This window comes from Schistocerca piceifrons, chromosome 6, assembly GCF_021461385.2.
Source record: "Schistocerca piceifrons isolate TAMUIC-IGC-003096 chromosome 6, iqSchPice1.1, whole genome shotgun sequence".
Lineage (NCBI taxonomy): Eukaryota > Metazoa > Arthropoda > Insecta > Orthoptera > Acrididae > Schistocerca > Schistocerca piceifrons.
The window spans coordinates 101637423-101662164 of record NC_060143.1 but is presented as its reverse complement, the minus strand read 5'-3'; positions in this window follow the sequence as shown (position 1 = coordinate 101662164).

The window sequence follows — 24742 nt, the reverse complement described above, 5'->3', positions numbered from 1 at the left end:
AATGATTTTAAATATCTGCGCCCAGCGAGTCATAGTGTTTAAAAGTACCCTTTAAACGCTGGCCGCGCGTCTTGGTATAGGCGCACGTTATAAACAGATTTCGTTTCTTTACTCTCGCGTTGTCATGCTTAGTATCATTACAAACTACAGCTCGATGGCTGTCCTTTTCTCATATGCAAAATGTCTGAAACCCAATAATATCACATTGCTTCCCGCGTGAGGAGCGATGACTCTGTCAGGATCATCGCGACTCACGTGTAGTCGTGATATTATTGCTTTCGTGAAACAAGTTAGTATTACTTGCAAAAATTCTTTACAATAGATTTAACACACTACATCAGGCATAGTGGTTAACATACAGAGTATCAGGTAAGTATATTCGTACGACTGAAATTGATAGTAATTTGTTCATAGGGTAGCTACATGGCCATTGAACTGTGCTCTTTCTAATGTATTGTACAAGGATAACAAATGTTCATTTCTCGGTAAAAGATAATGAAATTAAGATAAAGATACACATACATAGATACATTATACATGGCATAATAAATATTTAAAAAATAACAAAGAAATAAATTACTTGACTTCGCAGGAAGTCTGGGTGCTGTGTGCACTCGTGGAAAAAATATGTTACAAAAAATTGACATTCTTGTTTTACAAAATTATATTACAGGAATATTTTTGTCGTGGTTTCGTCGAAGATTTCTTGCAGTAAATACGTAGCACTTTACTTATTTGTGGCTTTCATGACCTGCAAAAAAAAGTATTTCACTACACTTGGGTAGGTATGAGTTGCACTGGGAGTGGTAGAACTTCGGGTATAAATGATAGCACTGCACTTGAGTGGGGAAATTGATTACACTTTCACAGTGGAGGAAAAGTAGGGCATCACTTTCACTGTGGAAGTTGGAGTAGTTGTCGGGGTGCGATGTTGCGTTGGAAATACGTCGTGGGTCAGGAACTGGAAGACTGGTTCTGCAATATGTTGAGCCGTATGGTGGCGGTCTCTATTTCACTTGACACATGTCCGTGCTTCCATTTAGGTTTTCGTACATGAAAAATACAGAAAAAAATCTGTATTAGAATGTGCTTACTTACTAATAACTTAGTCTATAAGAAAATTGGATTAGGTAAGGATAACAATTGTTTATGTACATAAGGTCTCATTCTCTTAGGAATGTTTAATTCTCACATTTATCTATTTTTCTGGTTTTATTTGGTTCGACACGTTTTCGTCATTACTCGGCCTGGTCAGTAAATTCGGTAGCAATTGTCAAATTTGAGCTTAAGACTCTTCCGATTAGTGTCTTTATAATTTCACAAGGTACATGAGTGCTTAATTCATTGCTATATCATATTTTATTTTGAATGGATTTCAAACACATTTGGCATCCGAGCTCGTTGTGCAAAGAAAAATTGATTGTTGAGCGCTCAGCGTACACAGTAGCGTTTGGTGTCTACTAGCCGTGGTCCGAGTTTTTACACAGTTTTTCATCGACACTGGATTACGGAAGCAGCCAGATGCGGCGACTTCCGCAGCTGTTTCGAAGAATGTGTCCGTGTAAAGGCGTACAGTACCGTTTGTGGTAAGTACAACACTTATTCACTTTCACTCTTCGGCTTTCTACATCGTGGTACAAGTACTTATAACATTACTTCACACGCGGTATTTCACACGTGTCCTTGGAGATATCACCTTTCCAGTTCACACGTTATTATTAATTTGTGTTCACATTTATTTGGCCGTCATGTTAAGGTTCACACGCACCACTTTTATACGTGTCCATTAATTACTTGGCTATAGTCGGTTCACACGCAGCAGCATATACGTGTCAATTTATTACTGACTGCATTATTACTACAAAGTACAGTTAACATTTAGTATATATATCATGTCTAAAAATTATTTACAAAGAAATATTTAGTCTCTGTGACTACAAGGCCTGACGAAAAGCGTGTCTCTTGTTCGTAGTTTGTGCTTCCTAGGCACTTTAGGTTTACACTTTGTTCGAAATCTTGTTATTCTTTTCTTTTTAGAATAGTTACTCTTTTCTCAAGTTCAGCTCTTTTATTTTCTCTCTATTACGTCGTTAGTTTGAAGACATAGTCAATGTGGCTTCGTTTACGTGATGAACAGTTCGTGTTCAAACTACCATTAGGGAAATTGGGAAGCTTGGTGTTCCCTGTCGTGCAATTGCACATAACAAATCTTAATTGAACTCGCAATTTGCGGAGAATAAGCATAGCCCGTCGACAACCAATGTGTCACGACTATCCATTCGTATAGGCTGTATGTATCAATCATGCAACCAGCTCGTAAAATTCACTTCTCCACTGGATAAGGTAGGATGGTTAGGATACTGGTTAGAGGAAAACACAAAAGACTTTTACGGAGTGAAGAGATTTAAAGGCAAAGTGTTAATGATGTATGATATGATGAGCTTAACATAAATTAATATCACCTTAGTTTTTCATGACAAATAGTATAATTAAATCGATACTGTAGATTCAGTGTCGTCTGATCCAGCTCTCTAAAGAATTTTCTATGCATATCTAAAATTACTTAAACCATGCATTAGCAGTGAACTGTGTCTGTTAACTATCTTCTGTTCCATGTATCGTAAAATTGGTTTCCTAAAAAAAAAAAAAAGTCGTCGTATCTCGAGGACCTGAAATAGATATTTCTAGTACTAAATTAGTTTATTTATAAATGATCTTTGTAGGTATTTCAGCTGCACTGTGCCGTAAAATTGTTATGACCGTATAATAAAATAATTGAGTTGCGCACTTCTTTCCTGCTACCTGGATCGTTATTGACTTACTTGATTCTTATATGCTAAGCTGCTGCTTTTTTGCCTGCTGCGTTTCATAGGTGGTCTCACAAAATTTGTTGTCACACACTCCTTATGCATAACATAACATTTACCTAATTAGAGTAAGCGACCTTAATCAATTTTTTTTAACCTACGAGCAATCATTCTGGTCTGAATGATCATTTTAATTTATTTCATTCAAGAGGAGATAGCTTTGCTATACTTAAAACTAGTGATAGCAGGTGGCACTTAGCACGTCCCTACTATAATATTTATTTGTCAGCTCTTTCGGCTGTGGCCGTTCATGGCTCAATTAACTTAAAACTAACTTACATCTAAGGCAAATCTTGCTCTCCTACAATAAATGTGTTTTGCTTCAGGTGCTCATATAAATTACTTATCTAGTTGTGGCAGGTCGACAGGGTGTTAGTCCTGTGCATTACTCTTACATACGTTGGTACTTCACACATAGTATGACAACTTATAGTGTGTGTATATTTTATTTTAGCAGCTTATCTTAACAGATATTTTCAATGGTTGACTCGGTATTTCTTCAAGTCTGTGTGATGAAACAATCCTTTTATTCGTCCAGATACAGGGTCAGCTAATAGATAGCAACCAATGTGCGGCTTTCTTAAGATAATATATGCTCCTTCATACAAGTGCTGCCACTTGCGATTATTATGATGAATCAAAGATGGTTTGAAGTGGGTCTTTAATAGCACTCGTTCATTTATACGATACGATAAGACTTTGCTAATGTGTTTGTCATGCGCCTTTTTTCTTATGTTGGCATCAGTGGTTAAAGATATGAGAGCTTATTGGTTCCGCAGCTTCCCTGTGGAGGCATAAAGAATTTGCTAATGGTTTTCCGACTGGGGTGGAGCTGAAATGTCAGTTATTTTTACTTGACTAGTATTTTGCTACATACCAGGTCGAAAATTTGCGTTCGTATCCCATACGACTTGTGTATCTCTTGATTGCGTGTTATTTGACATCGCGTTTGGTGCTTGGTTCGCCTGTGTGTAGAACATGGCCGGATTTCCGTGGCTATTGTCCTGACTATTGTTCCTGTACTGTTGGTTGGGTTGGTGAGAAAATGTCACATTTTTCGGCTGTGCAAAATTCATTTGGTGAGAGGGAGTGAAGTGGCTCGCCTGACTGTACTGTTGTGGTCTATTATAATTGTTCCAATTCTTTCCCTTATGACGATTTCCATTATTCGTCTTGTTGTTCTGGTACTGGTAATTACCGTTGTGATTTATCGGTGAATTACCGTATTGTTGCTGTGTGTTTTGATAAATCGGATTGTATCTATTCCGGTATGGATATTTGTTGTATTGTTTTCCATTACGGCGGTTGAAACTGTTATGATTGCCGTAAGGCTGTGCGTTTGGTTGTCCCGTGTTATGTTGGTACGACATTCCGTTGACGCAATTTGTTATGTGCTGCTGCGGAGCGGGCGGTCCATTATTATAATTATTCCGCGCGCTTGCACGCACATCCTCATAGATCATATCCACATTGTCAAGAACAGAAAGAAAGGCTTCTAGGTCTTCTTCACTCACATTAACTAGTTTTTCTCTTATTGACACAGGAAGTTTTGACTTTAAGATCATGATTACATCTTTGGTTGAAATGGGCGTGTCCCAATACTGAATTTTACGTAGATATTTTTCAAAATAACGTCTCAAACCTCCTCCTTTGGTGTTGAAAGGTTCGGCGTTGTAAACCTCCTTTCGGAGTCTTTGTTGTATACCTGAACTCCAGAATTTATTCAAAAAATGCTTTTCAAAATCTGCATAGGTGTGACATTTGTCTATAATTTTGTACCCCAAATTGATCCTTCACCGTGTACATAGCCTAAGATGAACTGTATCCGCTGCCTGTCGTTCCATGATTCTGGAAAAGCACCTGTGAATGATTTTAGAAATACCATGGGATGTATATTTCGTTTTTCAGGTATAAAAGGCTGAAAAACTCTGTGTTTTAGCACACTCTCGTCTCGCGTAAGTTCAACGAGTGTTAGTTGATCGGCATGACTACGTGACGTAGAAGTTTCAACACGTTTATTATTTACTGTTGGTGAGAATTGTACCTGACGCTCGGGATATTGACGATTATCGTGTTCTGGCGGTAGCGAATACTCACTTTGATTGTCACCTTGCAATTCCGTAACTTGTCGTTTCAATTGATCTATATCATTGCTTAGCTGACGTTTCCATTCCGGAAGATCGTGGCTAAATGCTCGTCTGATTTCACCTAATTCACTGGTTAAAGTGTCACCAGAAGTACCGGGAGCGGTTAAGATTTCTGCTGTAGCAGATTTAACCGAACGCTTTAGTTCAGCGTGTACCTTGCTGACAATGTACTGTTCTTTGGATTGCATCCACTCTTCAAATTCCCTATTAACTATATTGCTTATACCGGTGTTGACATCTGCGATCTTTTTGTCAATATTGACATCGGATATTTGCTGAGCAAGGTCTTCAACTCGCTCGCCAACGTGGTTGACACTTTCTGTCAATTGGCTTACTCTCTTTGAAACATCACCGTAATGTTTCAAAGAGTCACTCGCAGTTGATTTACACACATCTATTTGGGCCTGCATATCTATGAACTTGCTACCAATATTGGTCTCGGCGGATTCCACCATCGAAAGAACACTATCAATTTTTGCGTGTACGATTGCATTTAGCTCGCTTGCGTATGCAGTGGTAATGGCTTTAATTTTTTCCTCCATGGTGTCATTCGAATTTTTGATTTGTGCTTGGATGTCGGTAATAACAGAATTTATATTGTTCATTCGCACTTGAGTGTCCTCTATCCTTTATTCTAAACTGTTGAACCTGCTGTCACTTTGATTTGTTAACTGACTGATTTGCGTTTCAATATTGTCACTTTGGTTTGTTAACTGTGCCATTCGAGTGTCAAGATTACCCATGTGAGCTTCAAAACTGGTTTTCATATCAGCAAACAATTTTAGTATATCTGACAGCGAGCATTCACGTGACTGCGACGCGGTCTGTGGCGCCAACAGCTCACGTGTCGCTTCGTCGTCTGTTGTTCCCTCACTACGAGATTCAGGTTTGTTTACACCCGCGCGCGGTCTAAGTTGCCTTGCTTGCTCATCAGCCATCGTAAATTTAAAGTACTTACACTGCACGAGCTAGAAAAGATAGTTTTTTTTTTTTTTTTTTTTTTAAATTATGATTTTCACTTGTCAGGTGCGTCAAGGATTTCGCGTCCTGATTTCTCAGATATTCCTTGCGCGTTATAAACATTTGAAACTCTGACACACGAAAATGCCAATATGGCAACGGGAGTGATAAAATAAATGAAAAACACTTACAGAGCACTGAAACTGGCACAGATAGCGGCCATTGTGATTCACTAAAATGCACAAAAATGGAAATTCTGGCTAACTATTTCTAATTATTGTAAGCGAAATGATGTGATAGAGGCGGATCTAATAGCAAAAGGAAACAGAAATTTGGAAATTAAATTGCTTGAGGAAAAGGAAAAGAGCGTAGAGAGCGAATGTCACGAGCCAACTGAATGCTCGGTACGCAAAGCTTCAAACGTAATGAAAAATCGTACTCACGTTAGTTGTCTTGCGCGCTGCTATTTATTGCTGTTGTGGATTCTTACTGCGATTTTCTGCACATGCGTCCTTTTTTTTTATCACTGGTTTTGGCTTCCAATTTTCTCCAGATGGTAGCATGAAAATAAAAAGAACAAATTAGTTTCTCGTCAAGTCCCTGTTCGGGCGCCACATCTAGCGTAAAAGGTTTTTGCTTTTCGTATTTGACCAAATATAACATTGATGATGATAATTTATGGCAATGTTTGCCGACAAGATAAAGAATGCAACCTTTTAACACTAGATTGCGTACTCACGGCAGTTCTCCTTGGCCGGTTTTTTTTTGGTACGACTTGGAAAGAGAGAAAAATTAATGAATGACCGTCGATGCGTCGGTTCTCGATTGTGTTCAGGAGACGTACAGATTGATTGCGTGAAAATAGTTTCTCAAATGACCTCTTAACCCGGATTGCTTTCACGCAATCAGACTCTTCAATGAAATTACCTAAGGGACCTATTTGAATAATAAAAAAAATGCAAAACAGTGAAATTTTGTAAAAAAAAGTTGTCAGATCGGGAACTGAACACATTAATGGTCTCCCAAATACAATCGAGACACCGCGATAAAGAGCGAACCTGTAACAAAGTTCATTTAAACATAAACATTATTTGTGGTTAATTTAAAGAAAAGAATAAGCATAGATTTTCTGTACAGTGAAGCATCAATATATTCTCAAAGAACAAAGGCGTTAAACTACAAACATTAACAAATTTACAATGAATACAAAACTTACATTTTTATGTTTTTCTCATAAATGGAACAGTCCAACAATCGCTGCCTTTGTATGTGTGATATTTTGTAAAAATCAAATGTCCTGGCGTGCGCGTAAGTATTTTTTATCGTCACAAGGTTTACAAAAGCGTATTTGTTTTTCTTGGTGATAACGTGGTTTTTCACACTAAAATAAATATAACTTGTAGCGGTGCTACACAACACGTCTTAACAAGTCGGCGAACAAACATCAAAGGTAATGAAGTACATGTTAACATATCGGCGACCAGAAGTACAACTAACTATAAAGACTCTAGAATTTTCCTAACAAATGATAAATTGTTCTTTCTTCTGTTTCGCAGCTTCTTGCTATCAAGCGATGCGGCAATGATTTTAAATATCTGCGCCCAGCGAGTCATAGTGTTTAAAAGTACCCTTTAAACGCTGGCCGCGCGTCTTGGTATAGGCGCACGTTATAAACAGATTTCGTTTCTTTACTCTCGCGTAGTCATGCTTAGTATCATTACAAATTACAGCTCGATGGCTGTCCTTTTCTCATATGCAAAATGTCTGAAACCCAATAATATCACAAACTACTTAAACCTAACTAAGCTAATGACATCACACCCATCCATGCACGAGGCAGGATTGGAACTTGCGACCGTAGCTGTCGCGCGGTTCCAGAGAGTAGCGCCTAGAACCGCTCGTCCACTCCGGCCGGCAAAGTGGTCATTCTCTGACCTTTACATAAAAATTTTCGAATAGTATTTGGATAAAACACACGTAACTAAATATATGTGACCGAAATCTGCTTTTCACTGCTATATTTGTAACAGGCTTGGCGATAAATATTACTTACTGACTTTTATGAACAGCAGCAGAGCCATTTTTTATGAAATAAATGTTTTTGTTTCTCGTTTTGATGTTCTTACGAGGTCGCGGCAGCCACAGCAGAACACTTCGGGAATTGGCGAGTTCCGGTAAAGGAATCGCCCGCTGGATTTGGCTAAGCAACGGCGCCAGCGTTTGGTCGGAGTGATTTAGGGAAACCCTCGCGGAAACTAAATTAGATTTGCCGGGCCGTTAATCGAACCCTCGGTCTCTGAAACGCGGATCGAACGCTTTACCGCTTCGGCACCTCGCTCAGTGCTGAGGGATAAAAGTCTAATGAGGAAGAGCATTAGCGCTGGGAACTCTTCCTCGAAAATATTTCTCGAAAGGTTGGAATTATTACCGGATACTGCGATAGCGGGAATATTTCCACCGGTATTTGATGAGTACGCTTAACGAGCTGTAATATGCCTTGCGATCGCACTGGTTGGAGCCGAGTACTACGTACGTTTTAATAGACAGTTAGTTACTTGTCGCACAGAACAAATTAACGATAAACTTTATGATGTGGAACGAGCCAGCAAAACAAACACAGAACACTAATGACTACTTATCTGTACTTATCTGACGTCATCTAGTTGCCGTATGGTGTTGTGGGGCGACCACACCGCTCTCCAGCCCTTGTCGGCCACTGCAGACCTCGGATTGTTTCGGTTTTGGCGAAGCTGAAAGCGCTACTGCTTGTTGGAATCTAATGTCACAGCGTAACAAATTATGACTACAATGTTAATGTCCTAAAATTATTTACCTCTGTATCAAATTTGACCTATTAAAGAGCGACATTGTGATCTGACTATATTTAATGAAATATGAATTAGTGAGCGACATTTGATAGCGCAGTGGAACAACAAAGGGGCCTTGAGCATAAATAGTAACCAAATTTTCAACCGTCCTAAACAGACTACTTGTAGGAGAAACGGTACACTGTAGATATAATTGCTCAGTGTATGTTCTAACAGCTGTCTTTAAGGAAATGGTAACTTTAAAGAAAAATCTCATAGTATTCAGTGCTTCAGCACCTTTCTCGAAGTTTTCTGCGACCTGCACTGCACTCACCTTATTTGGCTGAAAATCGTACGTAAAAGCCTAAAATAGTAGACGTGTGTGGTGTCGGTTCTTTCGCAAATATCCAAAAGGACAGACACCATGTGATCCTGCAGACGTCGTATGTCAAGATACAAAGGAATGATTGACATTTAACTGTCTAGTGGATATTGATTTCCACCAATGGGGAAAGCTGAAAATTTGTGCCAGACCGGGATTCGAACCCAGGTTTCCTGCTTACTAGGCAGATGTTCCGACCACAATTCTTTAGGAACCTACCTGGCGCCCATATGGAGCGGTGTGGGCAAAGTGGGCAGGGTTGCAACCCGAGGGTTGCCCACGATGGCCCGTTCCCTCCCTCCCCCACCCCCCTTCCCCCCAACCCGGAACAAAGGAAAGCATAGGGACTGTGGAGAGGTACAAGGAACATCAATGATTTATTGATTTATTTTTCCTTTTTTGTTAAATTATTGTCGTCGTGAGGTGCAGGGAGCGGCGAGATCCCAGACTCAGTGAGACTATCGACGCATAGTTTTATGGAGAAGAATATTCCAACGATGAGAGATTATCCGGTTCTAAGTGTGGAAAAAGGAAGAGGCGTGGATCAAATCCTCATTGCAGTAACCCCAACTGTTGTAGGTTAAGGAAAGACACCACAAAGCAAATTGGAGAAAATTTGTCTGCATTTGGGATTGCGGACAACTGTACAGTGGCGTTCATTAAGAAAGTACGAAAAATGAAGGACAGTTTTCTGGCCATCAGCAAAGAAGTAGTGAACTGCTTGTCCACAAATGCACCTCACGGAGTTTGTTTGTGGGAAGTGTCCCGAGTCCGGAAAGAGGAGCAGGTGAGGAGGTATCTGATGAGGAGTCGTACAGGTAATTAGGGCCAGCATCTGTCGCACCAAGAACCAGACGCCTGATGCTTATCCGCACGCCAGGCGATGCTCTTGCGTGTCCGGAAAATCACAGTCGTCATGCAATGGGGTGTCTCTAAGGTGAATCCCGTGAAGGTGTAACCAGCATACTTACTTCCCATTGACCGTAATATACCATGCACACTAGACGTCAGTGACATTATAAGGAGCACACAGCGATCGCCAGACGTCACGCCAGTCGACTTGGAGATGATTCCCCTCAACCACATTCGGTAGCCTGCGCTGCTGCAGAAAGCCATAGATCTCCTTCGTGGATGCCAAACGCAATGTCAAAATCACAGTACTCTGGTATCGCGCGCCGCGGAATTTGAATCCGCGCCAGACATCATGGACATCGAAGATCCCTAGAGGTCTCTGCACCATCGCGCCGTAAGCTGTGGCGGCGCGCGCCTCCTGGCCCGTTTTTACTGTGAGGGCACCCAGTGGAACTCGTGGTTCCAGCGGCCAATAGCGGCGCCCCCGATAGAGTACTTAAGCGCCTGCCTCTCGCTCAGCCATTCCTTTGCTGCGCCCACCCTGCCTGGATCTCCACTCCCCCTACGTTCCACAAATCCCTTCAGATCCTAGATCGCCATGCTCTTCGCCTCGCCTATCGCATCCGTCTGCCCTCCCCCACGCGGATCCTGTATGTCCTTATTCCCTTCCCCCACCTCCTCCTTTTCCTCGAACGGATACGGATCCTCTACACTTCCTGTAAATTCGATCCTCCTCACCCGCTGGTCTCTCCCAACCTCTCCCGCCCCCGTCCGCTGCCGCGGCTGTACTCCCACGTCCCACCTGCTCTCCATCTCTCCACTCTCCATACACTCTCCCAAGGTGGCTGCCGCCAGCTCCCCCTTCCTGATGATGCCCTCCTTCCATCCATCTACCCGTCCTACCAACTTTGATCCTCCCTCCCTCCTCCTGTATTTTGTTCCTATGGGCACCCTCTCTCCCTTCTCTCCCTCCTCCCTCCCTCCCCACTCCTCCCCCGGGCTTCCCCTACCACCATTCCTCCGCTCCTACTCCCGTCTCCTCTGCCATTGGCATCTTTGCTCACCTCTCTCCCTCCCGCTCCCCCTTCTACCCCTCTTGGCAGGTCCCCGGATTCGTACACGCTACGTGGACATTCGTGCGCCAGAAATCATCGCCATCAGTTTCTCGTGTGTGCGCCGTCGTGTTTGTGTTAGTGTCCGCCATCACGCTCCAGCGTTCACATGTGCCGTCGAACTCATCAGTGTTTGTGCGTCATGTCGACAGTTTTAGTGGTTTTTCGTCTAGTGTGAATGGCTTCGTGTTTTTTATGTTCTGTATCTACTGCTTTTTACCCGCCTTTGTTCAATCTCTTATGTGTCTTCTATATGTTTTATATTTGTTAACTCTGAGGCTGAAGAGCGGCGTAAAATGCTGCTGCCAGCCTTCCTGTTATTTGTACAGGTATGAAAATAACAATAAAGTAAAAAAAAAGCTCAGCCATCCCCATACCTCCATTCCTACTACCATCTCGTCTGCCATTGGCATCTTTGCTCTCCCCTCTCCCTCCCCCACCCCCGCCTTCCCCTCTTGGCAGGTCCCCGGACTCTCACACACATTACGTGGACATTCGCGCGCCGGAGATAATCACCTAGTGTTTGTGTGTGGCGTCGTGTTCGTGCTCAAGTGTTCCAGTGTTTATTCGTTTGTACTCCAACGTTCGCGTGTGCCATCTAACATCTCTGTGCGTGTCCGCGTGCCTGAACATTCTTATCGTGGACTCTGCGCCCGTGAACGGCTCCGTGTGTTTTAATTTTGTATGTCTACGTCTGTATATCCACCCTGTCTGTTCTACGATTGTCTTCTTGTGTATCTTTAGTTTTATCTGTGGCCGAAGAGCGGCGTAATATGCCGCTGCTGGCCTACTTGTATCAGGTGTGAAAATAACAATAAAGAAAAAAAAAAGCTCAGCCAGTCAGTCTAATCTCGCGAACGTCTGTCGACACATCGCCTCGCGTTAGACAGCTTACTTACTTGTTCTGTGTACGAGTGGATGTGTTTGTTAAGTTTCCTGTGACTCCGTTGTTCGATCTTCTTGTTGTTCGTTCTGTCCTTCGCTGGTCGTGTCCGTCCTCTCCCGGTGTGTTGTTGTTCGCGGGCCTCTCCACGGGTCCCGCCGCACTTTCCGTCATTTCAAACCCGCGACTGTCGCAGTTACAACAAGTACGGACATAGCTAAGTTCCAGGACCTCCGAAAGCTGTAAAATCGTTGAGGAAGAGCGTGGTGCAAGGGACTCCAGCGACAGGCTGCTAAGGCACGTAGGACAACGTCGGCACAACACCGTTCGAGAACAGACGGACGTGATAGAGACCTAAACCACCCATGCACCGTGGGAGGGTGAGGGTACGTACCTTATCTTGAAGAGCAAGTTGTGAACTATAACAGGATGTGTCTGCGCCATGTGGAGGATATATTACATTTTGCGTCCGTTGCAGAAAATCGAGGGCTCGTAAACGGTGATCTAGTAGCCAGCTGATAGTTGGGACACTAGGCTGCGGCAGTTGAGCACGTGCGTCGCAGATCACTTGCGAAATACAGTCCTAAGCATCGGATAGTGGCAGCCATACACAATGGGGCAGCGCTGACCGCAGGAAGCCCCGCACATGTAGCCATGGCGATCGATTTGCGGACGTTAAGGCAGCTACCAGAAGTTTCGCCGTAGGTGGTAACTCACGCCAGTGACTCCCTGATCTCAGCACCGCGACGAGGAATGATAAGGAGATCGTCTGCATAAGCAGTGCAGCTGAATACATGGCCACCGAGAGACATCCTACACGCGTTGAAGGAGACTGCACAGCAACGGTTCCATGGCAAAAGCATACAACAGTGCAGAAAGCGGGCAGCCTTGATGCCCGAACGATGGATTGAGGCCGGCCGTTGTGACCGAGCGGTTCTGGGCGCTTCAGTCCGGAACCGCGCTGCTGCTTCGGTCGCAGGTTCGAAACCTGCCTCGAGCATGGATGTGTGTGATGTCTTTAGGTTAGTTAGATTTAATTAGTTCTAAGTCTAGAGGACTGATGACTCATATGTTAAATCCCACAGTGCTTAGAGCCATTTGAACTATTGTTTGATGGATTGAGATGACAGAAGGGAGACTGCCATTGTAGAGAACATGGAATGTAGCTCCACGAAGGAGATGCGTAATGACGTCGATGGTAAGGTTAGGGTATTCCATACTGCGGAGCACCCCATCGAATAGTCGTGATTGAACTGATCGAATGCCTAGCTGAAGTCAAGATGTTAGGAAGACCTCCACTGGCAGCTGCTAGAATTGGTGTTTGTTAAAAGCCGCATCATCAGGCGCAACAACGTTAAAAGATCATAGGAATACCTAACGCTCCTAGTCGAAATTTATTATTCGGAGAATATCGTCAATACTATGGCGAGCGTAAGGTAAAGAAGACGTGCTCCATATCTTTCCCGGAGAATGGAGAGGCAGAAATCGCGGGATCGTTGCCGCGACCTCTCTTCTGTAACCAATCAAGGCCTTGCGGACAGCAGTATTTGGGTACAGAACCCACCATGAGCGGGAGAGAGGATTAATGTAGACAATTTTAGACATATTTCTATCCCATCAGTGTTTGCTAAAGTTATTGAGACGTCTGTTCAAATGTGGTTCAAACGGCTCAGAGCACTATGCGACTTAACTTCTGAGGTCATCAGTCGCCTAGAACTTAGAACTAATTAAACCTAACTAACCTAAGAACATCACACACATCTATGCCCGAGGCAGGATTCGAACCTGCGACCGTAGCGGTCGCTCGGCTCCAGACTGTAGCGCCTAGAACCGCACGGCCACTCCGGCCGGCTGAGACGTCTGTGTATGTAACGATAATTGATCATTTTATATCACATAATTTGATATCAATTGTAGATATCAGCTTTAGAAGTGGTCTAACAACTGAAAATGCTATTTGTCTTTTCTCTGTCATGTACTCGATTGATTAAACAAAATGTTTCGAACGCTAGACATATTTTTTGGTTTAACTAAGGCTTTTGACTGTGTTGATCACAAAATATTTCTTCAGATGTCGAATCATTACGGAATACGGGGAGTACCTCACAATTCGTTCACCTCTTACTTGAGCAACACACAACAAAAGGTCGTTATTCACACTGTTGAGAATGGCTATGATGGGGGCTCTGAGTGGGGCATGGTAAAATGGAGGTGCCCCAAGGATCAATGCTGGGGCCACTCCTGTTCCTTATTTACTTGTACATAAATGATATACCCTCTAGTATTACAGGCAATTCTAGCATATTTCTGTTTGCTAATACACTAGCTTGGTTGTGCGCAACACTGGCTCTGCTTCAAATAGTGCAGTTCATGTCATAACTTTATGGCTTCTAGAAAATAAACTAACGCTAAATCATAGTAAGACTTAGTTTTTACAGTTTCTAACACACAGTTCAACAAAACCCGACGTTTTAATTTCACAGAATTGGCATACGATAAGTGAAACCGAACAGTTCAGATTTCTAGGTATCCAGACAGATAGCAACTATCGTGGGAAGCCCAAGTTCAGGATCTTGTTCAAAGACTTAATACTGCCATTTTTACTATTCGAACGGAATCTCAAGTAAGAGATAGTTCGACACGACACGAAAAGTAGTCTGCTTTGCTTATTTTCATTCGCTTATGTTGTATCGTATTATATTTTGGTGTAACTCTTCCCATTCTCAAAGGATAATTTTGGCTCAGAAACCAGCAGCTTGGCGAATAAGTAATGTATGTTCGCGAATCTCTTGTCGACCACTGTTCACTAGTCTGGGTGTTCTGACATTGGCCTCTCAATATATATACTCTTTAATGTCGTTTCTTGTTATTCCTAAGAATTAACAGCTTTCACTCAGTTAATACTAGCCAAAAATCCAATCTGCATTTGACTGGCACTTCCTTCACTCTTAGCAGAAACGTGTACAATATACTGCTGCATCCATTTTCAATAAGCTACCACAAGAATTCAAAAATCTTAGCAGTAATCTACGCGCTTTAAAATCGAAACTGAAGAGTTTCCTCATGGGTCACTCTTTCTATTCTGTCGAGAAGTGCCTTGAAAAATTAAGCTGATTGCTATGTTATATTGTTGATTGCGTTTACTTATTGACTGTCCTTTTTTGGATTCATAAACATTTTATCTGTTATTACTTTTATGTTATAATTGCATGTACTGACACGTTCCATGACCTTGGAGGTTTGCTCCTCAATTTGATCCCAAACGAACTAGATGTGTAAAATTAAGTAAAATAAAAATGAACGAGAAGTTGTCCACGTGGATCATGTTCAGTTTTCATGGTCCCCGGCCGCGCCACACGCTATGGCGGCAGAGATTGATGGCACAGTGAAATGGAAGTCGCCTCCCATGATTAGTGCATCCTGTCGACCCAGGAAGAGAGGCATAACTGCCTCGGAGAAGAAAGTGCAACGTTCACGCTGGCGACCCGAACCAGACGGCGCATAAACGTTGATGATACTGATGCCACTAAATGTGAAACTCATACCTTAGGCATCGGGGAGGCAAGCATTTGCATCAGTACGGATACCGTCACGTAGGAGGTACATCCATGGGGAGCACATAAGTTTGCAATATGCACCTCTTCAGTGAGGGCAACATCATCGTCCGAAGTGTGTAACATTTCATGGAGTAAAGCCAGTTTGTGGTGTCCGCAAATAGTACACACATTGATCGTGGCTATGCGATAACTTCGAGAAGGTGCCATGGCCAGGAGGGCAGGGAAGCACAGGGAGCTACCCGTTAGGCCCCTGTGGAGGGGCACGTTGCTGTGACAGGGAAGCATCCAACCCCACCAAGGGGATTCTATTGCTCTGTATACCTCCAGAACTTCCATTCTAAGCGTGGACGTGGACGTCGTCCGCCCATGAGACAGAAGTCTAATCGCGTCAGTTCTGTGGAACGCTATCACAGGTAGCCTCACACACAGAAAGGGAGACAGCCGCATCAGACAGGTGGGTGAAGGTCAGTGTCCATAGATGGATGTTGAGTGGGGATGGACGCACCCGCATCGTCTGTTACCAGGGCCTCAGAAAACAGCACATCATCACTAGGGGGTGTTTATACTGTGCACACGTCAAACAGACAGAGAGATCAGCAGCGGAACAGCGTTGTCTCTTCCGTTTCCTCGGTGACCGTTGCTTCCTAACATGTAGTTCCGAGTCGGAAGGCGGGCGGTTATCGTCCGACATGTGGCCAGACGGCAGAAAAACTCCATGATCAACAACATTGGCAGAATGAGGTTTTCACTCTGCAGCGGAGTGTGCGCTGATATGAAACTTCCTGGCAGATTAAAACTGTGTACAGGACCGAGACTCGAACTCAGGACCTTTGCCTTTCACGGGCAAGTGCTCTACCAACTGAGCTACCCAAGCACGACTCACGAAGTTTGGAAGGTGGGAGACGAGGAACTGGCAGAACTGAAGCTGTGAGGACAAGTCGTGAGTCGTGCTTAGGTAGCTCAGCTGGTAGAGCACTTGTCCGCGAAAGGCATAGATCCCGGGTTCGAGTCTCGGTCCGGCACACAGTTTCAATCTGCCAGGAAATTTCAACAACATTGGCGTCAGGACGGACGGCTTGCGTCGGCTAACGGCCATCGTCTGTTGGTACTCCTTCAGGCAGCAATGTAGGAGAGACAAGCGAAACGTCCATCGTATCACTGATAGGATCCGACGCCGATACCGACTGACTCGGATGGGGCGCAGCAGGCAGCCCCGCCGCAGACGCGTGAGATAGTGCTAATACAATGGGAGTCGCAGGAGGAGCGGCGTCTCGAATCGACGTCTGAACCAGTTTCTGTGTTAGGCATTCAGAACGGACGTGCCTTCCTGGACACAACCTTGTAACCTCCCCCTCACTTATCGTCCTTAATGACAGTGAAAAATGAAACCGCGTGTACCTAATGGGAATTTTGGAAAAGCAATCGTCACCGAAGTTAACCTGTCGGTAAAGAGGGAGGAAAGGGTTACATCTAAATGAAAGGAAAAATGCAAGTGAATCTGGTGGAAATTAATTTTGAAATAGGGACAAAGTTAATAAAGAAAGTAAATGTGCAGCCGTTACGTTAACAATCAACTAGCGGTAATTAGATACTTGAGATTTGGGGGAAATTACGGTCGCCAGTCCTATGGACAATTACTATAATAACTGAAAAAGAAAGGTTATTACACATATAATTAGCACTAGAAGCGTGGCAACTGAAGGTTGACACGTGTAGTGTAAAAACTGAAAGTTTGTCAGAAGTAATAAATTTCGCTACACTTAATTTAGCAAAAGAATCAATGAAACCGGAAAATCGAAAGTTAATTTAGTGACTGAAGTTAATAGTGAGCTTTCTTTCTGAAGCACATCGAAATACAGTTAGTCTTGGACTACCTCAACAATCATTTCTAAAGCTACTTGAATCTACACAATTTAGAAAGAAAAGATTTAACTTTGAACTTGAATTAAACGATTCTGAACAATTAACAATAGTAAAATTTAGTACGTACCAAGCTGAGCTGCAGTCGCAGGTAAGCTAAAATACTGTAACAAAACTCGCACTCTTAATTTGTGCTTGTGTAATCTAACTATTGTAGCCAGCTATGAATACTTAAATTGAACTTTGAAATTAAAGCAGTGAAATGGAATTATGCTGGCGTTTGAATTTCAACGACACTCGGGTTCATTTCGGAAAAGGAAGGGACCCTGCTTGGCAATGCAATTGGGACAATGAGCAACAAAGGTTCATGCTAAGTTGCTGTAATTTTGCGAGGCAAATGGAACAATTTGAAAAGCTGAGGTCTGCCATACAGTTCTGAAACTTTACGTGCTTTTAGTCTTCCTTGTTGGTTGATTGAAGGTTTGAAGCCGTCGATCGAGGAGGTGGCGACAGTCACTCATTGTCGGCCGTCGCTGTTGCAGAAGCTGGATGTTGGCGTGCCTTCTTCTCGACACGGTCACCAGGCGAAACGGGCTCTTGATGTGCGCCAGCTAATGCTTCCCGTCCGCGACACCATGTCAGAAACTATCATCGCGAGTCGAGCGCAATTACATGCTGCCAAACCCCGAAAGCGCGGCAACTCGCGGGAGCGTCACACAACACACCTGCTCCACTCGCTACTCCAGCCAGACTCCCTCAGCTCTGCCCGCGCTCCACGCGGCAGAGTTAACACTACCAAAGATCCTACACACTTTGAGTCTTCACACGACCTATCGATGTAATCGTTCGATAGCAGTTTTCCCTAGGCAAGACCCAGCGTAAAAATACAAATAATATTTACGAAACAAACCAATTATACATCGACATAAATGCATAAATATATATATACAAATAGTAAAACAATTACAATATGTAAAGACACAGAAATGTCATATATTCAGGTAACAAAAATAAGGAAAACAAATTATAGTACAATAGATGGAAATAGGAGGATATGCATTTCCGGCGTTACACGTGCCCCACATTGTCTGAGGATGTTCGTGTAACGTAAACAGACTCAGAAAATGTCCAAAAAAAAAAAAAAAAAAGAAACAGCGGAAATGCATATGCTCAAAACATCAACAAAATTTAGCATTCGCCTAATTAACCATAAACCAATTTTATACGATAATAATTGAGAGGAGACACTCCTAATCTTATTCCACTCTGTCATCTTAATCAAAATAAGACAGGTTGACAACATATTAAAATTCATAGAAAACATAGAAAATGGTTTAGCTATTCTAAAAATCTAAATTCCTAGCAGTATCAAGAAATGGAATACTATTTACAAAATTAATCAGATTACATGGTCATAGAAAACAGGTATATCAAAATACGCAAATTAATAATTAATTACATAGAATACGTATTTTATATAAACTTTTCATAATTAATATTCTCGTCATGAGTGTGCACTTAACGCTAAACAAGAAAATAATATACAGCAGATCGACAAAAATATAAATATTGACAACAGAATTCTTTCATATCAGCTGTCCGGGAAGAAAAACAACTCCGCCTTCCGTACTCGCAAGTACAAAGAATGCCGACAGCGGCACAAGAGCCGACAGCGGTTCCGCCCCGCCAGTATTGTTGCGCCCGCCTGTGCGGCACGCTTGATCTCTCTCGCCCTTGTAACGGCATTTCCAGAACGTCCGTTTCACTGAATTCTTTCGGTAAAACTCACTCCCGAGTAATCTCAAGGAGTCCATAAACACTATCACAGTGGATAACTCAACACTGTCCATCATCACACGCGTGTACCAGCCTGAAACTTAAAACAGCGTCTAAGTACATCGTCAATGACTAGTAAACCACATATTTATGGAATCTTACAGCTATTTACAAAATCATATTTACATTCCTTAATCTACTGTGACTCAGCTGAAAACTTAAACTAGCAGCTTGGATTTTTCAGTTGATTAGATCATGATTAAATTGATTAAAATTAAATTGATTAATCAAAATTAATTACTTATTAATTACAACTTCTTTAATGCCCTTGGTCAGTCAAAAGCATGGCAATCTAGCAAATCGTTAAATCTTACACTCTATTTTACATACTGTACAAATTACCCATTCTGTGGTATTAATCAATCCTATGTTGGTACAATTTCAGGTCTACAATGTTCCGTATACCTAATAGTTTTCCAGAGCTTGGATACTCTAAGCAATAAGCATTTGTGTGAGGTATACCAATGAATTTATATGGTCCATTATAAACAAACTTAAATTTAGAGGTTTCATTGTCTATCTCGCTCGATTTCTCATGAGCTTTTACAAGTACTAAGTCTCCGATTGCAAACTTAGCAAAACGCACTTTAGCGTCATGACGACGTATGCGAGCATCGGCTTTTAGCTTCATTACTTCTCGCAAACGATCTTTTTTCACACAAATACTAATGTCAATCCGTGGAGGGAATTTGATTATCTCTTCCACTAAACTTTTACTTCTGTCACCCAACAGGATTTCCTCTGGAGAAAATCCCGTAGATTCATGTCTCAAGGTGTCCATAATTCTCTCAATTACTGCTACATATTTGCCCCATGCCCTATGGTTGTGATGGCAATAGGTACGGCAAAGTCGGCCTAGCTCGCGCATATACCTCTCAGCGGGATTCCCAGCCGGACAATAAGCTGAAATATGGATCACCTCGACCCCATTACTTTCCATGCCTTCATTCCACAACTTAGAAGTAAATTGTGCCCCATTGATAGAATCGCCTTGGGCTTACCAATATGAACAAAATAATCGTTCACAAGCTTGCTATAGACCGCTTTGGCTGTAGCTTTCCTAATCGGGTATAGTTTGATGAACTTGGAAAAAGCTTCTAGCACTACTAAAATGTAGGCGAAGTTTCCTGATGACTTGGGCAAAGGTCCGTACAAGTCCACACACAGTAATTCAAAGGTGTCGTTAGGCCTTATACTTTGCATAGGACCACGACTCGTACAGTTGGTAACCTTCACCTTCTGACATAAATCGCAAGTTTTCACTTTGTCAGTAACGCGTTTTAACATGTTGTTAAAATGCGCTACTTCACTCAGCTTTTCCGTACATTTCTTTGGTCCACAGTGACCATACGCCAAATGGTAGTAGTCAATTATTTCCGTGACGTATTTGGTGGGCCAGCATACCCGCCAAATATTACTATCTTCACTCTTACATATGTACAAGATATGATCGTATATCTTGTAATACTTCCTTAATTTTTCTCCTTCTGGACTCCTTTCGTCATATCGGGTTTTCACCATATTTAAACAACCGTCCTCGTTCTGATGACGACGTAGATTCTTACAGATGTTCATTATTAATTTACGTCCCTCAACTTCTTTAAAATAGTATAATTTGACCACTCCATCTGACTCATCTTTCAATATCTCTTGATTAGACTCGGGCAAACGCGACAGCGCATCCGCTACGCAATTGTCGGTCCCTTTTACGTAACAGATGTCATAGTTAAATTGCTGTAAATACAACGACCACCTAGTCAGTCTTTCGTGAAGTAGTTTACAATCCTTCAGATAAGTGAGCGCCTTATGGTCTATATGAACAATCACCTTACGGTCCCATAGGTAACCCTCGAATCCCCACACGATAGCGAGACACTCTTTCTCATAAATCGTGTAGTTTCGCTCACTTTTTGATAAAGTTCGACTCGCGAACGCTATCGTCCGGTGTTCCTTATCCTCTCCTTTACCAACTTCTTGGAACAGTTCTACCCCCACCCCATAATTCGACGAATCCGTTCCCAGATGGAAGGGTAGCGATAAATCAGGATGAAATAGTATGTTAGATCTTAACAACTCGTCTTTTAATCTCTCGAAAGCGGCCTGACACCCGTCAGTCCACACAAACGGAACGTTTTTGCGTAAGAGGTTATTCAAATTTTCATCATTAAACATTTGTCCTTTTACAAATTTACGGTAAAATCCTGTTAGCCCTAGAAAACTTTTTAACTGTTTCCTAGACTTGGGTGGAGGACAATTCCTTATTGCCTCCAGTTTCTCTGGGTCCTTTGTAATACCAGCAGTGGTAATTGCATGCCCTAAAAATTTCAGTTCCTGCGTCACAAATTCGCATTTCTTTAGCTTTAGAGTCATTCCGCCACGGCGCAATGCTCTAAAAACTTCATCTAATAGGTCACAATGGTCATGCCAAGTGGCATTGGCCAACAATAGGTCGTCAACATATACAGTTAATCTTGAACTCAAGGCCGGTCCTAGCACTTTATCTAGGGCCCTGATGAATACGGACACAGATATATTAAGTCCAAACGGCAGTACTCTATACTGATAACACCTGCCCGCAAACAAGAAGGCGGTGTATGGCCTAGATTCTTCTTCGAGTTCTATTTGCCAGTAACTAGCCGTCAGATCGAGGCTAGTCATGAATTTAACGTCATGAAAACGTTGCAAAATGTCCTCCATACTCTCTGGTCTGTCTGTTTCACGTTGAACGACCCTACTCAACGTGTGTGTGTCAATCACAATACGCACACTACCATCCCGTTTTGCTACAATGACCAAACCGTTATTGTATGGACTTGTGCTTCTTTCAATCACTCCCCATTCGATCATCTTATCTATCTCCCGTTGCACTGCTTCCTTTTTGGACAGCGGTATAGCATACGGTCTCACGAAGAATGGTTCGTGCGGAATTACATGCAACTTGCATTTATATCCTTCCACAAGACCCGGTTTGTCTGAAAACACACTCTTATTCCTCATTATCACTTCATACAGGCCTCGTCTTTGTTCGTGTGTTACGTTTGACATACCGTCTACAATACTTTCCAATTCAGTGTCTACACTATTGTCAATGCCGAGATTCCTCACATGACAGTAGTTCAAATTCATACCCACATCAATACCATTGGACCAGTTAACAATGTGTATAGGCTGGTATTGCCTATGCACACCGTCTCCTGTCTCGTCAAAGCTAACTACTATCGTTTTATCTAGTGACATACATGTCAAAGATTTGCTTTCGCAGTTAATCACTGCACGGTACTTTAATAGCCAATTTAACCCGATAATTACTTCCGTAGTCAAGTCTGGCACGACGACAAACTCTTGTTCAAATCGTGCCCCACATATCTCGAAGTTGACAAAAATCTGTTTTGTGACCGGTTTACTGGTCTTCCCAGTAGCATCGATAATTTTCACTCCTGTTACTGGCATAACTACGATGCCGGGTCTGTCTTTCAGTAACTCAAATATTTTCCCAGATACAGCACTCAATTCTGCACCGGTGTCAATCAACACGTTTAGTTGTAGGTCGTGCATATTAACAGACACTACTATCTGTCTACACTTGTCCTCGGCTGTTTCTTTATTTTCCCACAGTAAATCCTCGTCTATATCCAGGTCATTCCAGAAAAAACCATCCGGCTTTGATCCTAAATTCGGCTTATCTGGCGGCTTTTTCAGCCTCTGTTCACATACAGTTTTAATTTCAACACGTTTGTCCTGAGGCTTTGTCTGTAGCTTCGCCTCCAATACCGAAACCTTTTCCTGTAACTCGTCAACTAGCGAGTGTTGCTTTGCTATCAATTCACTAATTGTCACCTTCGTTGATTCCTCTTTAGCCAGATTGATCTCATCTGCCAATCTACCTGGAGAAATGTGCCCAGTAGTATCTGCAATTACTTCCTCTAGATCTGCGCAACCCACACTGTTATCGTCTGACCGTATAACGTCAGCTCTAACCTCATACACACTGTAATCTACGTGGTTTTCTACCAATCGTGTCCGGCTATCACTAAAATTTTCGCAATCTTTCTCCTTAATACTTTCGCAATGTTTAAACTGGAGGTTTGCGTCGGATGGTTCGGCTACTTCTACCACTGAAACTTTCGGTAAGGTCTGCCGGTTAGGGCCAGAACTTTCCGTTACTACTTCAACATCCAACTCTTGCGGGACGAAACACGACCAATCTTGCTCGTGCTCCCCATTAACATCAACTATTTCTAGTAAAGTCTGCCAGTTAGGGCCAGAACTTTCTATCATTTCACAAACACTATCTTCCTGCGGGACGAGACGCGGAAAATCCTGCACGCGCTCCCCATAAACACTTCTCCCATACAGGCCTCTATAATCTCTTAGTTCGTCGTATAAGCGACCGAACTGCCTTAACCAGACCTCATCCGTCTCTGCATCCCCTCGCTCGATGACAGACGTTTTATCCGACATCTGATCTTCTCTCAACACTTGCGAATCATTCTTAAACTCAGTCTCCAGTTCCGCTGTGGGTATTACAGCTGCCACTTTATAATCGATTTCCGAAACACTACTTAAATTGTTCTCACTGACAGTGAATGTACTTCCTACTGCCGTGTATACAGCTTATCTACTACTTGTGGGCGCACTCCTTTCTCCTAACACTGGCACACTCTCCCGCCGTTGATTATTCCATACGGAATTTTCATAACGACGACACCTGAGTTTTCTCCTGTTATTGGGCCTCCAAAATTTCTCCACGCCCGGTCGGCCCCTCACCGGCGCGGCTAATGGTTTCCCTGTCTCGTCCCAGCAGATACGGTCCCCGGATGCTGCTGAGGCGGCTGATCACACCCTCTGGCGTTATTACTATTCTGTGAAGCCCGTATCACGTTAGTATGATACTGGTTTCCGTCATTCTTGTTATTATTTGCATTGTACCGATTGTTATTACGGTCCGAACCATTATTGTTATTGCTGCCATGGTTGCGGTATGCATTATTCCCATGGTTATCGTTGTTGTGGTTGCTGTGGTACCCATTGTTGTTACCACGGCTTCTACCACTGTCGCGATTATTGCGCCAATTGTCCTCGTCCTCCACTCTTTCCACGAAATCATTTATTGTCCTGTAATTGCTTCCTACGTAGCGTTTTGTATCATCTGGAAGCTTTTTGTAGAGTTCCCAGACTATTTCGGATTCCGTGCGGCGATCACGCAAGTATTCCAACTTGCGGATCCAGCCCTCACAAAACTCCTTCATCGAACCGCGCGAATTCGCATCGAAAGGCCTCGATACGACAAATTCGCGCCAGACATTTTGCTGTTTTTGCTCTGACCAGTATTCAGACAGAAACAAATTTTTAAATTCGTCAAAAGTCAGGTCCGTAATGTTGAGGTATAAGCCCCAACGCTTGGCATCACCAGCCAACACATCAATAATCGCATTAATTTTTCTCTCATTAGTCCATGATCTGTGTAAAACTCTTTCAC